An 18312-nucleotide genomic window follows, 5' to 3' on the forward strand; every position below is an offset into this window, starting at 1 on the left:
AATCTGTATGCAGGTCAAGAAGCAACAATTAGAACTGGACATGAAACAACAGACTGATTCCAAATTGGGAAAGAAGTGCATCAAGACTGTATATTGTCACTCTGCTTATTTAACTTATATGCAGAGTGCATCATGAGAAATGCCAGGCTGGATGAAGCACAAGCTGGAGTCAAGATTGCCAGGAGGAAGATCAATAACCTAAGACATGCAGATGACACCACACTTATGGCAGAAAGGGAAGAAGGACTGAAGAGCCTCTTGATGAAAATGAAAGAGGAGAGTGAAAAAGTTGGTTTAAAATTCAGAAAACTAAAATCATGGCATCTGGTCCCATCACTTCATGTCAAATAGATGGGGAAACAATGGAAACAGTGTCAGACTTTATTTTTCTGGGCTCCAAAATCACTGCAGATGGTGATTGCAGCCATGAAATTAAAAGACGCTTGCTCCTTGGAAGAAAAGTTATGACCAACCTAGACAGCATATTCAAAAGCAGAGACATTACTTTTCCAACAAAGAACTGACTAGTCAAAGCTATGGTTTTTCCAGTAGTCATGTATGGATGTGAGAGTTTTACTAGAAAGAAAGCTGAGTGCCGAATAATTGATGTTTTTGAACTGTGGTATTGGAGAAGACTCTTGAGAGTTCCTTGGACTGCAAGGAGATCCAATCAGTCCATCCTAAAGGAAATCAGTCCTGAATATTCATTGGAAGGACTGATGCTGAAGCTGAAACTCCAATACTTTGGCCATCTGATGTGAAGAACTGACTCATTGGAAAAGACCCTGATGCTAGGAAAGATTGAAAGGCAGGAGGAGAAGGGGACGACAAAGGATGAGATGGCTGGATGGCATCACTGAGTCTATGGACATGAGTTTGAGCAAGCTCCAGGAGTTGGTGATGGACAAGGAAGCCTGGCGTGCTGCAGTCCATGGGGTGGCAAAGAGTTGGACATGACTGAGAGACTGAACTGAACTGAAAAAGTGCCTTAAAAAGGGACAACTATAGACTAAATGTATAACTAAAAATATAATAACACTATATGAAATATTAGCAAATCAAAACTAGAATTACATTAAAAATATACTATGCCCAAGTGAGTTTATTCTGTGAGTATAAGAATGATATAATTCTAGGAAATATTTTAATATAATTAACCATATTAGTAGAAGAAGGAAAATATTAGGTCAGAATATCAAAAACACGGGTCAGAAACAGGTGGCAAAATCAAAAATCTATTCCAGATTTTTAAAAATAAACCTCTACTATAGAAAAAAAACTTAAGAATCCTGAAAATACCATCTTGAAATAAATAGCCACCAAATAAGGAGGACTTCTCTGCAAGTCAAAAAACAAGAAAAAGATACCAACTGTAATCACTATTTTTAGGTATTTTTCTGGAATTTAAAGAATTTTAAGAAAATGAAATAAGATGTAAAAATATTGACAAAGAGAAAAAGATACTTTTTTGCAGAAGACATTTGCCTATCTGAAAAAACTAAAAGCATGTACACTATAGAGTAAAATAAGGTACACATGATTCAGAACATAAAAAAAAGTTAGAAAAAAATGCATACACACACAAATAGAGTCCCAGTCCATGTAATATCCTGACACAAAGAGAGAAAACAAGAAGAAAAACACTGAAATTTGTAAACTTGTATGTAGCAGGAAGAATATGATAAATAAAGCTGACAGGTACATGATAAATGGAGAAAAATATTTGAAACCTACCCTAAATATTAATGCCTTTGAAAAAGAACTCTTAGAAATTGCTGAACACTTTCATTCATTCAACAAATATTTATTGAGTGCTTATTCTTTGTCAGGTACTGTTGTAGATGCTTGGAAGACATAAATGAACAGAAAGCTATAAGTCTCTGCCATTATAGTTCTTACCTCTTCATGCAATTTATTTAAAAAATGCAAATAGTAATAAAAATGCAAAAATCTTGACCTCCATTAGCATTTAAAGACGTGTGAATATAAAAGTTTTATTTTTATTTGTTACTAGTTAAATCAGTAGAGATTTTAAAAATTGATTATTCTCAGTGATGTCTGGGTATGGGAAGCACAGACTCTCATACACTTCTAAAAGGAGTATAAATTGGTAGAGAATTTTTGGAAGGCTATTTGGCAGTCTTAAGAGAGCTGACTAGCAATTCCTCTTTTAGGAATTCATACCAAATAAAATACCACTCTAATGGCAGGAAGTGAAGAGGAACTAAAGAGCCTCTTGATGAGGGTGAAGGAAGACAGTGAAAAAGCCAGCTTAAAACTCAATATTAAAAAAACAAAGATCATGACATCCTGTCCCATCACTTCATGGCAAATAGAAGGTGAAAAGTGGAAGTAGTGATACATCTCATCTTCTTGGGCTCTAAAATCACTGTGGCTGGTGACTGTAGCCATGAAATTAGAAGATGATTGCTTTTTGGCAGGAAAGATGACAAACCTAGACAGTGGTTAAAAAGCAAAGGCATCACTTTGCTGACAAAGATCTGTATAGTCAAGGCTATAGTCTTTCTTGGGCTTCCCTGGTGGCTCAGCTGGTAAAGAACACACCTGCAAGGCAGGAGACCTGGGTTCAATCCCTGGGTTGGGAAGATGCCCTGGAGAAGGGAAAGGCTACCCACTCCAGTATTCTGGCCTAGAGAATTCCACGGACTCTATAGTCCATGGGGTCGGAAAGAGTCAGTCATGACTGAGCCACTTTCACTTTCACTTTCATAGTCTTTCTAGTAGTCATGTACAGATGTGAGAGTTGGACAATAAAGAAGGCAGAGCACCAAAGAATTGATGTTTTTAAACTGTGATGCTGGAGAAGACTCTTGAGAGCGCCTTGGAAAGCAGGGAGATCAAACCAGTCAATCTTTTTTTTTTTTCAATTGGAGGCTAATTACTTTACAATATTGTGGTGGTTTTTACCATACATTCACATGAATCAGCCATGGGTGTACATGTGTTTCCCATTCTGACCCTCCCTCCTACCTCCCTCCTCATCCCTTCCCTCAGGGTCATCCCAGTGCACCAGCTGTGAGCACCCTGCCTCATGCATCGAACCTGGACTCATACCAGTCAATCTTAAAAGAAATCAACCCTGAATACTCTTTGGAAGGATTTTGCTGAAGCTTAAGTTGCAATACTTTGGTGACCTGATGCGAACAGCTGACTCATTGGAAAAGACCCTAATGCTGGAAAAGATTGAAGGCAGAAGGAGAAGACAGTTACAGAGGATGAGATGGTTGGATGGCATCACCAATTAAATGAACATGAATCTGGGCAAACTTCTGGAGATGGTGAGAGACAGGAAAGCCTGGCGTGCTGTAGTCAATGGGGTCACAAAGAGTCAGACATGAATTGGTGACTGAATAACAACAACAATGCAGTAAATAAGCAGGTAATTGCAAAAAGAATGTAACCATAAGGATACATACTTCAGAGCTATTTATAAGGGCAAAAAAATTGGAAACAATCTAAATTTGGTACATACACACAACATAAATTGTAGTGCTTGCTTCAGCAGCATGTATACTAAAAAATTAGAATGATGCAGAAAAGATTAGCATGGTCCCTGTGCAAGAATGACAAACAAATTCATGAAGCATTCCATTATACTTAAAAAATGGGTACAAGACTTAAATAAACATTTCTCCAAAGAAGACATACAGATGGCCAAGAGGTGCATGAAAAGATGTTAATCATCACTAATTATCAGAGAAATGCATATCAAAACTACAGTGAAGTATCACTTCACATTAGTCAGAATGGCCATCATTAAAAAGTCTACAAATACCAAATGCTGGAAGGGGTGTGGAGAAAAGGGAACCCTCCTGCACTGTTAGTAGGATTGTAAACCGGTGCAGCCACTATCGAAAACACTATGGAGGCTCTTCAAAAACAAACTGAGTTGCCATACAATTCAGCAATCACTCCCCTGGCATTCATCCAGGCAAATCTATAATTTGAAAAGATATACACACCCCTATGTTCATAGTAGCACTATTTACAATAGCCAAGAGATAAGAAACCTAAACATCCATCAACAGATAAGTGGATAAAGAAAATGTGGTATATACACACAATGGAGTATTACTCAGCCATAAAAAGAATGAATGCCATTTGCAGCAACATGGATGGACCTAAAGATGATCATAGTAAATCAGAAAAAGAAAGACAAATACCACATGATATCACTTGTGTGTGGAATCTAAAATATAACACTAATGAAGAGGTCTACAAAACAGAAACAGACTCAGAGATACAGAGAAGAGACTTCTGGTTGCCAAGGGAGAGTAGAGTAGGGGTGGTGGACGGAAGGACTGGGAGTTTGGGATTAGCAGGTACAAACTATTAGATACAGAGTGGATAAACAACCAGATTCTACTATATAGTACAGGAAACTATATTTAATATCCTGTGATAAACCATAATGGAAAAATATGAAAAAGAATACATATATATTCAGCAAAGTATATTACTGAGTGCAGTGTAAAGTGCTTTACAAAGTGCAGTGTATTACTGTACTTTGCTGTACAGCAGAAATTAATGCAACACTGTAAATCAACTGTATTTCAATAAAAAATTTTAAAAAGAAATTATATTGTAGAAGAATATATAGTAATACAGAAATACTGTTAAATGAAAAGGTAGATTTTGTTATATACTGAAAGATTTCATTTTAAATGTATATATATATACATATATATATTTATATGTGTGTGTATATATATACACACACACCACTTAAAAAATTTGGAAAGATTGACATTAAAATATTAATTAAGGTTTTCTTAGTGGTACAATTTTAAGAGCTTTCCATTTTCTTTCTTGTGATTTAGGTAGTACGGATTTTATAAATTTTAAAAGGACTATTGTTTCTCTTTAAACATATAAAGATATCCATGTACCTTAGAGAGTTTATACTTTGTTGGATCCCATTGAATTATTGCAGATACATCCCCCAGGTTTTAAACAAATCCCCTTAACACTGCACTAATTCTTTGGCCTGAGAAAGGGCTGCCAGGAAGAACAGGATCTGACAGGTCTAGGATTAGGTAAAGCAGGTAAAGTGAGTTGCTAAAGTGCAGAGCTGGATCCCATCTTTATTTCTGTCCATTGTAGAGTTTTTGCATTAATTCTGGTTTTTTAAAATATTAAAGTATTGTTATTCTTGAGTACTGAGAATTTTGGCAATACACACCTTCCTAAATTTTGCACCAAAGGTGAGTGCCTCACTCATTTCACCATAGCCCCAACCCTGCCCCTCAACAGCCCCCTGCACTCTCCGTGCTCCACAAGCAGCATCTTTACATACATTGCTCTACCTCCTATCTAGCAGGTGCAGCACCCTCCCAGGAACCAGCAAGCGAACATGGGTGCTTTGGGTGGAGTAAGGGATGGCAGCGATTCTGAACATTCTTGGAGCACTTCCTTTGGCCTGGCCTCTGTGCAAAGCACTTTACCAGTACTATCTGAATCCACAGATACCCTGATAGGTTGGGTAGCAGAGAATCCTATGCATCTCCCAATATCCTTCTTTCCTCTCAGTAACAGACTTTCCAAACTGCAGCTGGGGATATGGCCATCCAGAATATAGACCACATTTCCCAGATTCTCTTACAACCTGGTGTGGCTGTGTGATTAAGTCTGAGACAAAAGAAAGTAAGAGAGCTGCGTAATTTATGGAACAGGTCTATAAAGGGGAAGGCCGTTCCCTTCTTGCCTGCTTCCTCGTGGAATATGTGAGTGAGGACTGGAGCTGCAGCACTCATTTGGCATGGATATTAAAGTCACCATAAAAAATGGTGTGCTCATGAGGAATCTCCATACCTGGCCTGGATTGCTGTGTTATGAGACAGAAATAGACTTCTCTCTCAATAAAACCACTGTTATCTTGGGTTTCCCAGGACTTGCAGATCAACCTAATCCTAATTCATTCTGATAAATGTTATGATGAGTCCACTTTGTAGATGAGGAAATGATTCAGAGAAGTTAACCACCTTTTCCAAGTTTGCACAGCTATTTAGTGAGATCAAAATCTGAAGCCAGAATGTCTGACTCTCAAGCCCTAGCTCTTAATCCTATGCTATTCAAGTTCCCTGTTTTAGGAAGATTTCCAAATCTGAGCAAAAGGCTCCGAAGCCTAGACTTTTGATGCTCATTCTTATGCTGTTCTCCAGCCCAAGTCTTAAACCCTTTGAGGGCTTCAGCAGGTTGAAAATGGCTCAGCAGAGAACAGGAAATCCTTGTAAATGTCTTCTCAGGCACTACCCATACCTTGCTATGTCCTCAGACCGCCAAGTGACACCAGCACTGTTTATTTGCATGGTTCCTTAAGGATTGTCCATTGTTCTTTCCCAGGACAAGTTACGCTGCTCTTCCTGCAATGAGTGGTAGGGGTGCGGATGGGGAAGGGCTGCATCTCTGCAGACACTTCAGAAATCCCACCACTTTGAGACAGTCTCGAGGAAATCCAGTCCCAGCCTTGGAACAATGTGTAGCCCTGTGGCATTTTGACATTGGGCGTCTCTTCACTGTTGAAGTAACTCAGCACGTTGCAATGTGTTTATCCCCTTGGGTCAGGTCAATGCTAAAGTAAGTTCATCGCCTCTGCTTCTTCAATAACTGATGTCTGATGCATCAGCCGAATGCATTTCAGGCTTATAAGCAGTTCCCTGGATCCACAGGCAAAAAGCTTTCACCATCTCCCCCTCCCCCACTAGTGACCATATCTTAGCATTAATGCATCTGATGGCACCAAGCCTTTGTGGCCTGAGCAAGGACAGTCGCCAAGCAAGGATTGAAATCACATTTTTATTTACATTATTACTTTTCCACAGCTTGGTTTCCTTCAGGCTTTTGATCTATTACGCCACACCATTTAGTCTGGACTGAATCCTTGAATTACTGTACTTTTTCTTCCAAGACTCTCAAAGAACTTGATAAACTTGTACTTATTAAAATATTCATCAGTAGTGTTAACATATCAGGGATAAAAGTGAAACACTGCTTAATGTGGGAGACAATATACAATCTCAAGTGTAGATTTTGACTCTTTTGTGAATAACAATCATTGTTTTAGGAAAACACTGAGTTTATCCAGCCTTTGTTAGAATCTCCCTATCATATAATGGAAATGTTAAATCCGAGCCTTCTTGTGAAGTAAACTCATATTATCATTTACATATGTCCAGTCGTGGCATTAATAAAAGCAGATTGTCTTGGATAAAACACATGGTTAACCTTTAAAATAGATCTGAAAATAAGATTATAAATAATTGTTCTTCTTTACTGTGACTATTGGGTTGTATTTAGTGCCAAACTTTTTTGACAGCTCCTAAGGAGTAAATTGTAAGTATATTGGAATTGTTATCCAAGTACAAGCTGCCACTTCTGTGTAATGGCATTTTTCTCCCACAAACTGTGAAAGAAATGGAGCCATAAGGAATCAAAGTAGAATCAGAGGGATTTGTTAGAATAGAAATTCTCATTCCTTCATTCTACTTCTCATTTATTGTCAGACAATAAGTGAGTAAATGCCCACTAAAAAAATCAAAAGATCCATTTACCTTTTGATAAATAAAATGTGCAACATTCTCAACACAACAGCTTAGTTTTGAAAGAGCTACCCTAAATTCACTACTCACTGGTACACTCTAAATTACCTTCTGTGTATTTTAAGAGTGAGGGACAGGAGGAGAACCAAGAGACTAAGGCCAAGCTATATTCACTGTAATTGCGGAAGGACCCAAAGAGGGCAGGAGGAAAAGTCAGTATCATCTCTTCTTGGACCAACTGGGATGCTTGTGTGTTACACAGAACTTCTCAGAATTCCTTTCCCTGTGGTTCTGAGTGAGGATGGGCCGCAAGAAACAGCCGTGGCAGTGACACCGCAGCCATTACCTTCCAAAGGCAGCTTGTATCTCCCTTAGTGATGACCTCCGAGCTCACCGAGCCAGAGAAAGAAGTTCATCTGCCCAGACAGAGCCTCCAGCTCCCATGGGACCTCCCCCTTCAGCTTCTCTGAGTCCTGGGCCAGGTATGTGCAGTTCTGTGGGCAAGGGTACTGCCTTCTGCAGATCACCTGTGTCCACCAAAATTACAGGTGCGAAAGATAGACACGGTCCCCGTTTTTCCTTGTGGGTTCCAGCATGTCCTCGCTCTCCTCTACTTCACTCTAGTTCGTCTCTCTTCCTGCTGGCCCTGTGGCTCAACAGCAACTTCAGGCCCACCCACTTCAGATGCAAAGACCAGCCCCATCTGGCGATTCCTTCATCAACCCCTACAACGGGTTAAGATCTAATTCTGTGCTATCCAGTATAGTAGCCACAAGTCATGTGTGACTATTAACATTACAATTGATTAAAATGATAGAAAATTAAAACTCCAGTTCCTCAGTTGTGCTTGCCGCATTTCACATGTGTACCTAGTGCCTGTGTTATCAAACAGGGCAGATACAAAACATTTCTATCATCACAGAAAGCTATACCAAACAGTACTGGTATAATTCCTTTCATATGTTCCTTATTTCATATCATTTATAGAAATTGTTTTTCTCTAATCAAACACTAGCATTTGGTAAAGACTGGTCTGGGTCAGTGATTTTCAACTTTTTGTTCTCCAGTACCTATGATGGATATTATTCACATGTGTGACACATTTCTATGGCCCAATTCAGATTTTGACAAAATCTCTAAATAGGTTTCCACAAGGAAGAAAAGCAACTTTTTGGCCAACCCAACAGATGGCCTTTGAGAAAATATGAAAGATGCTTAGACAAGCAAAGAGGGGCAGTCCTCTCTCTGGACAGAGATGTGCACCACATACAAGCTATCTTCAGGCCCTCTCCAATATTCACTCTTCCTATATACATTGGGATCAGTCGAAGCTTTGTGTGTGGAGGGGAGTAGAGAAGATGCTGTTCTTCAGCACTCAGGCTTTCTCCTTCTGTGCGCCATTTCCTACATGCCTGCTGGACCACCCAGAGGAGGGCAGGGCACTTCCCACAAGCAGAGGCCTGAACTGATTCTTACCATGTTCTGAACAATAGCACAAGAGCTTCTGCAGGTGGGAGACAGAGAGGTATAGTTATTGTTTATTTTATTTTATTTTTTTAGCTCTGGTTGTTTTCATTTGAAAACCCTGGTTTTGTTAAGTATTTTTTTCAGAAAAAATAATACTAGCAATACAAGCTATCTGCTTGTATTATTATTTAACTAATACAAGCAATACAATCTTCTTCCAACTTTAGTAAGAATGGACCCTGGGGGGTTTAGGGGAGCAGAAGTTTCACCTTGTTTTCCAAAATAGAGTTTTTAGGTAATAATCAACAGATAGTTTCATTATAAAGGTTTATTTCAAACTTAATAGAAGTCATGATAACTTTTAGAATTCACTTCCCTAAAACAGCCTTGATTGAGACAATTTAGATGAACACAAGAGTTATGGGATGAATTGTGTCCCACTCCCTCCCCTCACCAAATTCATAACTTGAGATCCTGATCCTTACTGCCTCAGAATGTGACTGTACTTGGAGATTGGTGGGTTTGGTTTAGTTGCTAATTCATGTCTGACTCTTGTGACCCTATGAACTGTAGCCTGCCAGACTCCTCTGTCCATGGGATTTTCTAGGCAAAAATACTGGAGTTGGTTGCCGTTTTCTTCTCCAGGGCATCTTCCCGACCCAGCAATTGAACACAGGTCTCCTGCATTGCAGACAGATTCTTTACCAACTGAGCTATGAGGAAGGCCCGTACTTGGAGATTAGGGCTCAGGAAGCTCAGAATCGCCTTCCAAGAAGTTTGATTAAATATAGTATTATGTCCAACAAAAAAATTCTCTAATCATATTACCACAAAGAATTACTAGGATTGCGGTATGATTACTAGTTTGATTTTTCAGCCTGTGTTCTGGCACCTGCAGACATACTCAGGAGTTCACCCTGGACTTCACAGATAATATACTCTGTATGGGTACCTGAAGACATACTCAGAGTTCACCCTGGACTTCACAGATAATATACTCTGTATGGGTGTAAAGATTATTTTTACTATTGGATGTCTTTTTTTTGTTGTTTTTTTCTTGTTGTTGAGTTTTTTTTTAATTTATTTATTTTAATTACAGGCTAATTACTTTACAATATTGTATTGGTTAAACAGTCCACATTTCTAGTTGCAAAACAACCAGAATCATCTCTAACCAGTTAAAAAGTAGGAGAAAGACTTATTGAAGGATATGAAGGAACTCAGACTTGAGGGGATGCCCTAGAGAAAGGGGCTGGAAGCTCAGCGCCTTGCACCAATGCTCAAATACTTCAGAGAAAAATGGTCTGATGAGGAAATCATGGTTTCTGCTGCTGGCAAGCATGAAGTACCAGGGATTTACCTTTACTGCACTAGCTTATTTCACCTGTTTTGAAGCCATTTCTGCAACAGGATCTTCTGTATGGAAGTCTTGCCCAGGTATCCCTGATTGCTGGACATCTGGGTCATATGCTGTGTTCTAGCAGCAAGGGAGGCAAATAACTTATATTCTAGGAGACATACGTATTTCAGTTAATAAAGGGGGTCATTTAAAAGTTGTTGGGCAGGCAAAAATATGACAAATGTCCACTATAGACCTTGAGTTATTTACTAACTATGCTGTGCTTTGTTTAACATCTAAGCCTCTAAAATGATCAGAAAAGTCATGTTGGATAGATAAAAATGTGATGATGAGAAACAAAAACCAAGTCAAAATTTTCAATCAGATTTTCACTAGAGCATTAAACAATACTTTCCACAATCAAAACATATTCAATATTCTCAGAATACTTCACAAGTGCTTATTAATAAGTAAATAAATGTTGTCATATAAAGTGGTCTTTTTCCTTAGTGAGAACACCAAAATCATTAGAATCTAAATTGTTGGATTGTAATTCTAGCTCCTCATTTTCACACCCTCTAATGGTATCGATCTCATTCAAGAACATAGTTTATCTGTTGCTATGGTAACTTTGTTTTCCAACAGGAAAACTGGGACACATGGATCCTACCAAGAATCTTGGTAATTGTTTTTGGGCACAAGAAGTAAGTTAACAGATGCTGCTCAAATATTAAAACAAACATTTTGATGGTTGATGGGAACAAGAGAACAGAATATATCAAGCCAGGACTATTCCATATGGCACCCCACTCCAGTACTCTTGCCTGGAAAATCCCATGGACAGAGGAGCCTGGTAGGCTGCAGTCCATGGGGTCGCGAAGAGTCAGACACGACTAAGCGACTTCAGTTTCACTTTTCACTTTCATGCATTGGAGAAGGAAATGGCAACCCACTCCAGTGTTCTTGCCTGGAGAATCCCAGGGACAGGGAGCCTGGTGGGCTGCCATCTATGAGGTCGCACAGAATCGGACACGACTGAAGCAACTTAGCAGCAGCAGCAGCATGGTGTGGTCATGGTACAAACACATGGTAAAATGTGTTTGCTTCAACACATTTGCTTCAGGAGGAAGTTTTGTAGGCATTAGTTAATTCAGTCATGCATTCACTTTTCTATTTTAACCAATATTTCCTGAGCACCTACTATGTGTCAGACACTGATCTAGGATCTCATCTTATGTTCCACAAAGGTTTTGCAGTCTAATAGCATAAAACAGATAAGTAAGCAAAACAATGCAGTAAGAGTTTGAGATTCTAGGACAGAAATTTTACAAGTCTACTTAACCACTGCATTATAATTACATAACAAAACGTGAATATAACTTCTCCCTAAGTAACTGCAAAAAAGTTACATATTAGTATCTTATTCCCAATGCATAGGAGATCTCCAAGTGTTTTGAAGTCAGTTATATCTGCTTTTCTGTTTAAAGACTTTGTTAGTTTCACTTTGAAACAGTAAAGTGTCAATACACATCCAGAACTCAGTAGATAGAAGATTTCAGTAAATACAAAGGTAAATGCCATGATTACATTATCGCATGTACAGAACAGATGTCTAGTGAAAAGCAGTCCTTTCCCCATTCTCTCTTAGGCAATTAATTATTTTAAGGACTTTTTTGAAACAAACACTAAAATCTTCTGTGAAATCTCTGAGAGACCTCTTCAGTGTTCCTCCTGAATTCACACATCTCTATGGGAGCAAGCATCACCTTATTTGATGCTATAGTATTTATTTTTGTCTGTCTCCCATCCTGCACTGTGCGTTCTTTTCTATCCTGGGCACCAAGGGTCTGGAAGATGAGCAATCATCTTGGAATAAATGGGCAGATGATGGAATAGATGAATGCACCCCCTTATCAACCAGCAAAGCGTGAAGAGCAGTTTTCTAGTTGAGACTACATGTTCAGGGGTTGGACAGGCAGCCTTGGGTTGGAATCTGTCTCTGCTACTTATTGGTTCTGGGAACTTGAGCAAATCACATAATCTTTCTTGGCCTTAGCAGTTTCAACTATAAGATAGGAATAATTAGTAGACCATGACTCAAAGGCTTGCTATGAGAATGAAGTGGAACAACGCTGTGGAAGACTTAGGACACACTGTAGTTTAGTGCCAGTACTGCGGTTAATGCTCAGTAAGTAGTGGAAAGATTCATAACTGATATTCCGGTGGATGATGCTGTGTAGCATGCTCACACTTAGGGCCACTGAACTTTCTGAGCAGAACAAATTGTACATTTGCCCTTTGGCTGCTATTTGCCTTTGTCTCATATCCCTTTATAACATAGAACCAGCACCTCTGCCTGTCCCAAACCGCAGTTTTGGATTTTTCTGAACCTTTGATAAGATAGTTTTTATTATTAGAAGTAGTATTTACTGCTGTAGCTCAAATTTTTCTTTCTCTGTTTCCCACTGACTTGGAAGGGTGTTTGATAAGAAAATGCCCCCAGCTTAATTTGAAAGCCCAGTCTTCTAATTCATCATGAATTATAGAAATCCGATAAGCTGGCCTCCTTATATTAAGAGCCCGAAATCACTGTATGGCAAAATTTGGGGAGTAGAGGAAGTGTGGGCGGACCAGGTGGATGGTGGGAAACGGCAAAATGTGCCCCCACCCCCACTCCAAAACCAAATATACATGCAGTCTTAAAATAACCAGAAATGTTTTTCCTTTTTCTCCTCTGATGGATGCTCATTCTGAAATTGGACCAAGTGGAAAAACACAAAGCCCTTCAGATTTGTCCAGCTTTGTAACATTAAATTGGGATGGAGTGTGTGCTGGGGGCGGGGGTGATTTCATAATACAGTAAGTGGAACCTTTTAGCTTCAGTAAGTGAGTCTGACTCAGGAATGCAGGCGATTGTATCTCCAAAAAAATCAATATTAAGATGCACAATTGCTCCCCTGATATTGAAAGAATTAGTTGATCTACATGCTAAATGACAAGCCTCTTGATAACAGGGATTATGCGACCTTCCTTTCCAGCCAGGGCTGCTGGGGACTGTCCCTTAGGTCCCTAAGGCAGAGATAATCTAATTAGAACAACAAAGACTAGGTCCATTTGAAGAGAAGGCAATGAGGGGGTGGGTGGGGGTCGGGAGGTGACGGTGTTGAGTCTTGTGTTGGCAGGGAGGGGCTCACTCAGAACAAAAGCATGTAGGTGGCGAGTTGCTGGGGAGTGAGGCCCAGAGGGGAGAGGATGCCTGCAGAAAGGGTGGACAGAGGTCACTTCTAAAACATGACTTAATCTCCACTTTGGCTCCACAAACACTGCCACGCTGGCTCCCAGACTCTGGCCAGACTTGACGGAACTAGTAATAGAGTCTCCAGACATTCAGACACTCAGAGGCCCTCCAGCCAGTCACAGGAGAGAAGGAAGGGCCTGGGAAATACACGTGGGCCTGTCTGACCCAAGTCCTCTGCCTCCACTGTAAACTCCCACCATCCCCAAGGTTGGAAGGTTCCAAGGAGCAGGCCCTGGTGGAACGTCCACCTGTCCACATCAGACGAGAGAAGCAAGACTGTGCATTGCATTTTTTAGAAAACTAAACTTCTGTCATTTAAAGGATGGTCCTCTCTTCTGATATAATGTCTGTCTCGTGTTTTTGGTGGTAAAAATTCCCTTTGAAAATCTATGAAACTGTCTTTTTAAACAGACTTCTGCGCAAATGTTTTAAAAATTTTACCCTCATAGATTCCCTTTTACTTGTAGGGGAAAAAAAAAATAACAATGGCTCAAATAAACTTTGTTCCTCTTTCCTACACTCTCCATAACTTTTTGCTCCCAAGGTAAAAGGAATCCTAAGGTAGTGAGACATTCATTAGGTTGATAGTTTTCCCATTTTTAAAAGAAGAGCTCTTATTTATCAGGTCACTCAGAGAGAACCTCAGTGTGTACGGACCGTGGTGTGGACTAAGGCAGGGGAGCTCTGACTCTGGGGCGGGGGGGCTCAGAACCCGCCCCCTCGCCTGGGGGGCAGCCGTGTCCTTCACGCATCACGGGGCTGTGGGTAGTGGGTGTGCTCAGTTCTGGCCCAGGCAGAGAGGACCTGCTTTCCTCTCTCTGACTGTTCGTGGTGTGGGGAGGTTTAACTGGCCCATCACTTAAAAATATTTTCAAACCCTAAAAAGCTGAGTGTACGTGAGACAAACTTTTCCCCACCTAGGACAGTGTGGAAGCTGGTGACTTACCATGATTCATATGAGAGACCTTCTTACTCATCTAGGGGAGCAAAGGTGGTGGCCATGGGAGTCATTCAAAGATTCTAATGGCACTCTTGCTCAAAGTGGGATGTGAAGGAATGTTGCTGAGGCAGGGGGTGGATGATGGAGAGGAGCTATCTACAAACACTACCAGTCCTACCCAAAAAGAAACTAGAAAAAGGCAAGAGTCCTTAATCATAGTAAAAGAGCCTGAAATTTTAATTCTTCCTGCACCCACCATGTAACACAAATTTATGAGTTTTTTTAGAGATGGCCACTGTATAAATAATACATTAATTTACTAATATTTTTATACAAAATAATATTAGTGATAATTGTGTTTTATTTCTTGGTAAGAAAAATTTTCAGGTTTTTGCTAAGGGGAAGAGATTACAAACATTTTGGATGAAGCGCTATAGCAAAAATCTTTAGGGATATTATTTATATCTGACTTCCTTGTTTAGTTCTGAAAAACAAATCCTAGAATAAATGACAGTCAACATCTGCTTAGCTTGAGTTAAAAGTGTACTTGGAAGGCTTGACAATGTCTCTCCTTGACTTACTGAAGTGCCAAGAATTTATACCAAATGAGATTGCTTAGGCATACACTTGGGTTTGGATTATAGAAAATGCTGCTTTTGTTAGAACCTCAACATGATTGAGTTTAATAGGAAGTCATGGCTGAGTGAATGAGAAGGGAAGAGGTAAAGGAGAGGGCATCCTCAAGTGTCACTTCTCTTCTGTCATAAAATATCCATGCATATGTTTAAAACATGGTCCAGAAGGACACACGCACCCTAATGTTCATTGTAGCACTGCTTACAATAGCCTAGACCAAGTCCATCAACAGAGGAACAGATACAGAAGACATGGTGTATACATACAACAGCATATTACTCAGCCATAAAAAGGATAAAATAATGCCATGTGCAGCAACATGGATGGATCTAGAGATTGCCATGTTGTGTGAAGTAAGTCAGACAGAGGAAGAGAAATATATGATATTGCTTATACAGAGAATCTTTAAAAAAATGATACAAATGAACTTATTTACAAAACAGAAACAGACTACAGACTTAGAGAACAAACTGATGGTTACGATGGGGGAAGGATGATGTGAGAGGGGCTGTTAGGAAATTGGGGAGTCACTGCTATATTTTAAATGAATAAGCAACAAGGACCTATCTTACAGCATACACACAAATTAAAATTAAATTAGCTATCCACATTGAATTCTAATGTCAATTGCTGAAGCTTACTGCACTCTACAATTCTTGGGAGTAACAAGAAACCTTTCCTAGTGGAGGAGAAAAGAATAGCACAAAGGAAAAACTCAGGCACAGAGCCATGCAATTTTAGTGCTAAGCTGCATCATCCTTTACAGCTCAGTCGATATCTGTGTGGGCTGTGGTGGTCAAGAAGGCTCTATGAAGACATAGGGTTTGTGAGAGAATCATGGAGAGTATCCTGGGCAGGAAAATACAAAAGAAGAAAGTTCTGAAGCAGAACTAAGAGAGACACTGATGTGGTTCGGTGGGAAGTTTGAATCAGGTTCTAACCCCAGCAGAGGGCCCTTATTGGAGAGAAAGGAAAAATGAGTAAGATGAGGCCAGATTATAGAGGGTCTTCCTATCCAAGTCAGGGACCACTGGCACTTCTCCACTTTTTTGTCTAAGAGAGTCATCATTAATCACTCATGGCACTCTTTCCTTCTCTGTACAGCTCCAGCAACTGATAAATTATAAGCTTGGCCTTCAAGATGAAACCTATTTTCTACTCCCATCCCAGGCCAACATCTTTAGGCTTGATATATAGGAAATGGAGAGCTGTTGAGTGAAGAATAGATTAATAAAGAAAATATGAGTCTCCAAACTTGCCAGTTACCACTGGTATAAACCTTTCCTCACCCAATTATTTTTTTTATCTTTTAATTGGAGGATAATTGCTTTACAATGTTGTGTTGGTTTCTGCATACAATAACATGAATCAGTCATAACTACATAACTCCCCTCTGTCTTTGGGCTCCCTCCCCCTTCCTGTCCCACCCCTCTAGGTCATGGAAGCAACCTAGATGTCCATCAACAGGAATGGATAAAGTAGATGTGATACATATATACAATGGAATATTACTTAGTCATAAAAAGGAATGAAATTGAGTCAGGTTTAGTTAGGTGGATGAACCCAGAGTCTGTTTTATAGAGTGAAGTAAGCCAATTACATTTTGAACTGGAATTAAACATGATGGGAATAACACTGGACTAAAATCCTAGGACTCAAATTTGAGGTTCAGTTCAGCTACTAAGTTCCCCAATCTGTGCCTCATTTTCCTCATCTATAAAATGAAAAATTGAAATAGGTTGATGGGTGAGGTCTGTTCTGACATTGGCTTTTTAGAATGCTACAAATGCTAACAGGAAAGCAGCCAGGCTGAGCCTTGCTCAGGCCTCCTCTGGGAAGGAGCTGGAGTGCCGTGCAAGCCAAGCCAGCCCTGGCGTGCAAGAGGAAGCTGAGGTTCTGGCTAACCCACACCCTAAGTTAACAGCTCCTGGATAAGCGAGGGTAAGCGTCATTAGATGCTGATTTTATTAGATGATCCATATGGTACAGAACAGGTTTAGGCGCCTTGAGGTCTCTTGGTAGGAAGTTGTTGAAAGCCCTCATCTGGAAACAGCTTTCTCTTAAGGAGCAAGGCTAGTGGAAAAAGTTCGTATATCATTGTTTGCTTCCTTCTGGATCATCATAGCCATGTCTTCAGCTTCACATGGCCAGTCTGGCAGATGTCCCCACTCAAGGGGACTTCACAACAAAGCAGCCTTTCTCACTGATATGACGTCTCCTGCTTCCCTGTTTGCTAGCTTCTTTGGCCTCTGAGGGATGCATTTTGGAGACAGGAGATGTGACAGGATGAGGTCATGGCTCCTTGCAAAAGGACAGGAAAACTGTGCCTTCCTTCATGTGTGGAGCTATGCACTCTTTACCCATGGAGCAAACGTGAGGGTATCACCTCATTTGCCATGTCAGTGTCAAGAGATCCACTCTTGGGAGCCAGTCTTACCAGTGACTCTGGTTAAACTTCAAAAATGCTGAGAAGCTTACAGCCATGGTGTTTGAAGGGCCGGCTGGGCATTTTGTTGATCTAGCTTGGCCTAATTTCCTAATTTGTTAGTATTCAGGCAGGGCCATGATAAGATTTTGTGCTTACCTCTCGAAATGTGCCTTTTGTCAAGTTCCCTACTTGTCCACTCAGGGGTTAAGTATTCGAGACCCCATACTGAAGAATTCAACAGGGCAGGAATGTTTGTCTTTCAATTTGCTGATTTTTAGAAAGCTCTTTGACTGATGCTTAATAAAATAAATGTTCTTTGTCTACCATAACTTTTAAAATAAATCTTGGAAACATGTGGCTCAAACAATAAAGGAACGAACTGTGTATTCCTTATTGATATTTTACATTGCATAGTTCTGGGATTCCCAAGAGTCCATGACCAAAAATGAAAAGCTGATTTGAAAGGAGCTGAGCTTATTTCTCTCCCTCTCATGAATTGAGCTTTGTCATATCCATCCAACCATCCATCCATTAATCTGTCTTTCCTTCTGTCTACCCATCTGTTCATCCATCCATCTATCTATGTATCCATCCATTTACTCATTCACTTATTTAACAAACATTGCCTGAGGGTCTCCTCTGTGC

General features: G+C 40.0%; 1 long non-coding RNA gene and 1 other non-coding gene across 2 annotated transcripts; both read left to right on the forward strand.

Annotated features, from left to right (window-relative positions):
• The first annotated feature begins 3180 nt into the window (after positions 1–3180).
• On the forward strand, positions 3181–10770 carry LOC129658563 (uncharacterized). The gene is made up of 3 exons (XR_008717414.1): positions 3181–3400; positions 7822–8041; positions 10126–10770. It is a non-coding gene; the product is annotated as an uncharacterized LOC129658563 (long non-coding RNA).
• Positions 3513–3619, forward strand: LOC129659782 (U6 spliceosomal RNA). The gene has a single exon (XR_008718250.1). It is a non-coding gene; the product is annotated as a U6 spliceosomal RNA (small nuclear RNA).
• Positions 10771–18312: the final 7542 nt, after the last annotated feature.

This window comes from Bubalus kerabau, chromosome 8 (genome assembly GCF_029407905.1).
Source record: "Bubalus kerabau isolate K-KA32 ecotype Philippines breed swamp buffalo chromosome 8, PCC_UOA_SB_1v2, whole genome shotgun sequence".
NCBI lineage: Eukaryota > Metazoa > Chordata > Mammalia > Artiodactyla > Bovidae > Bubalus > Bubalus kerabau.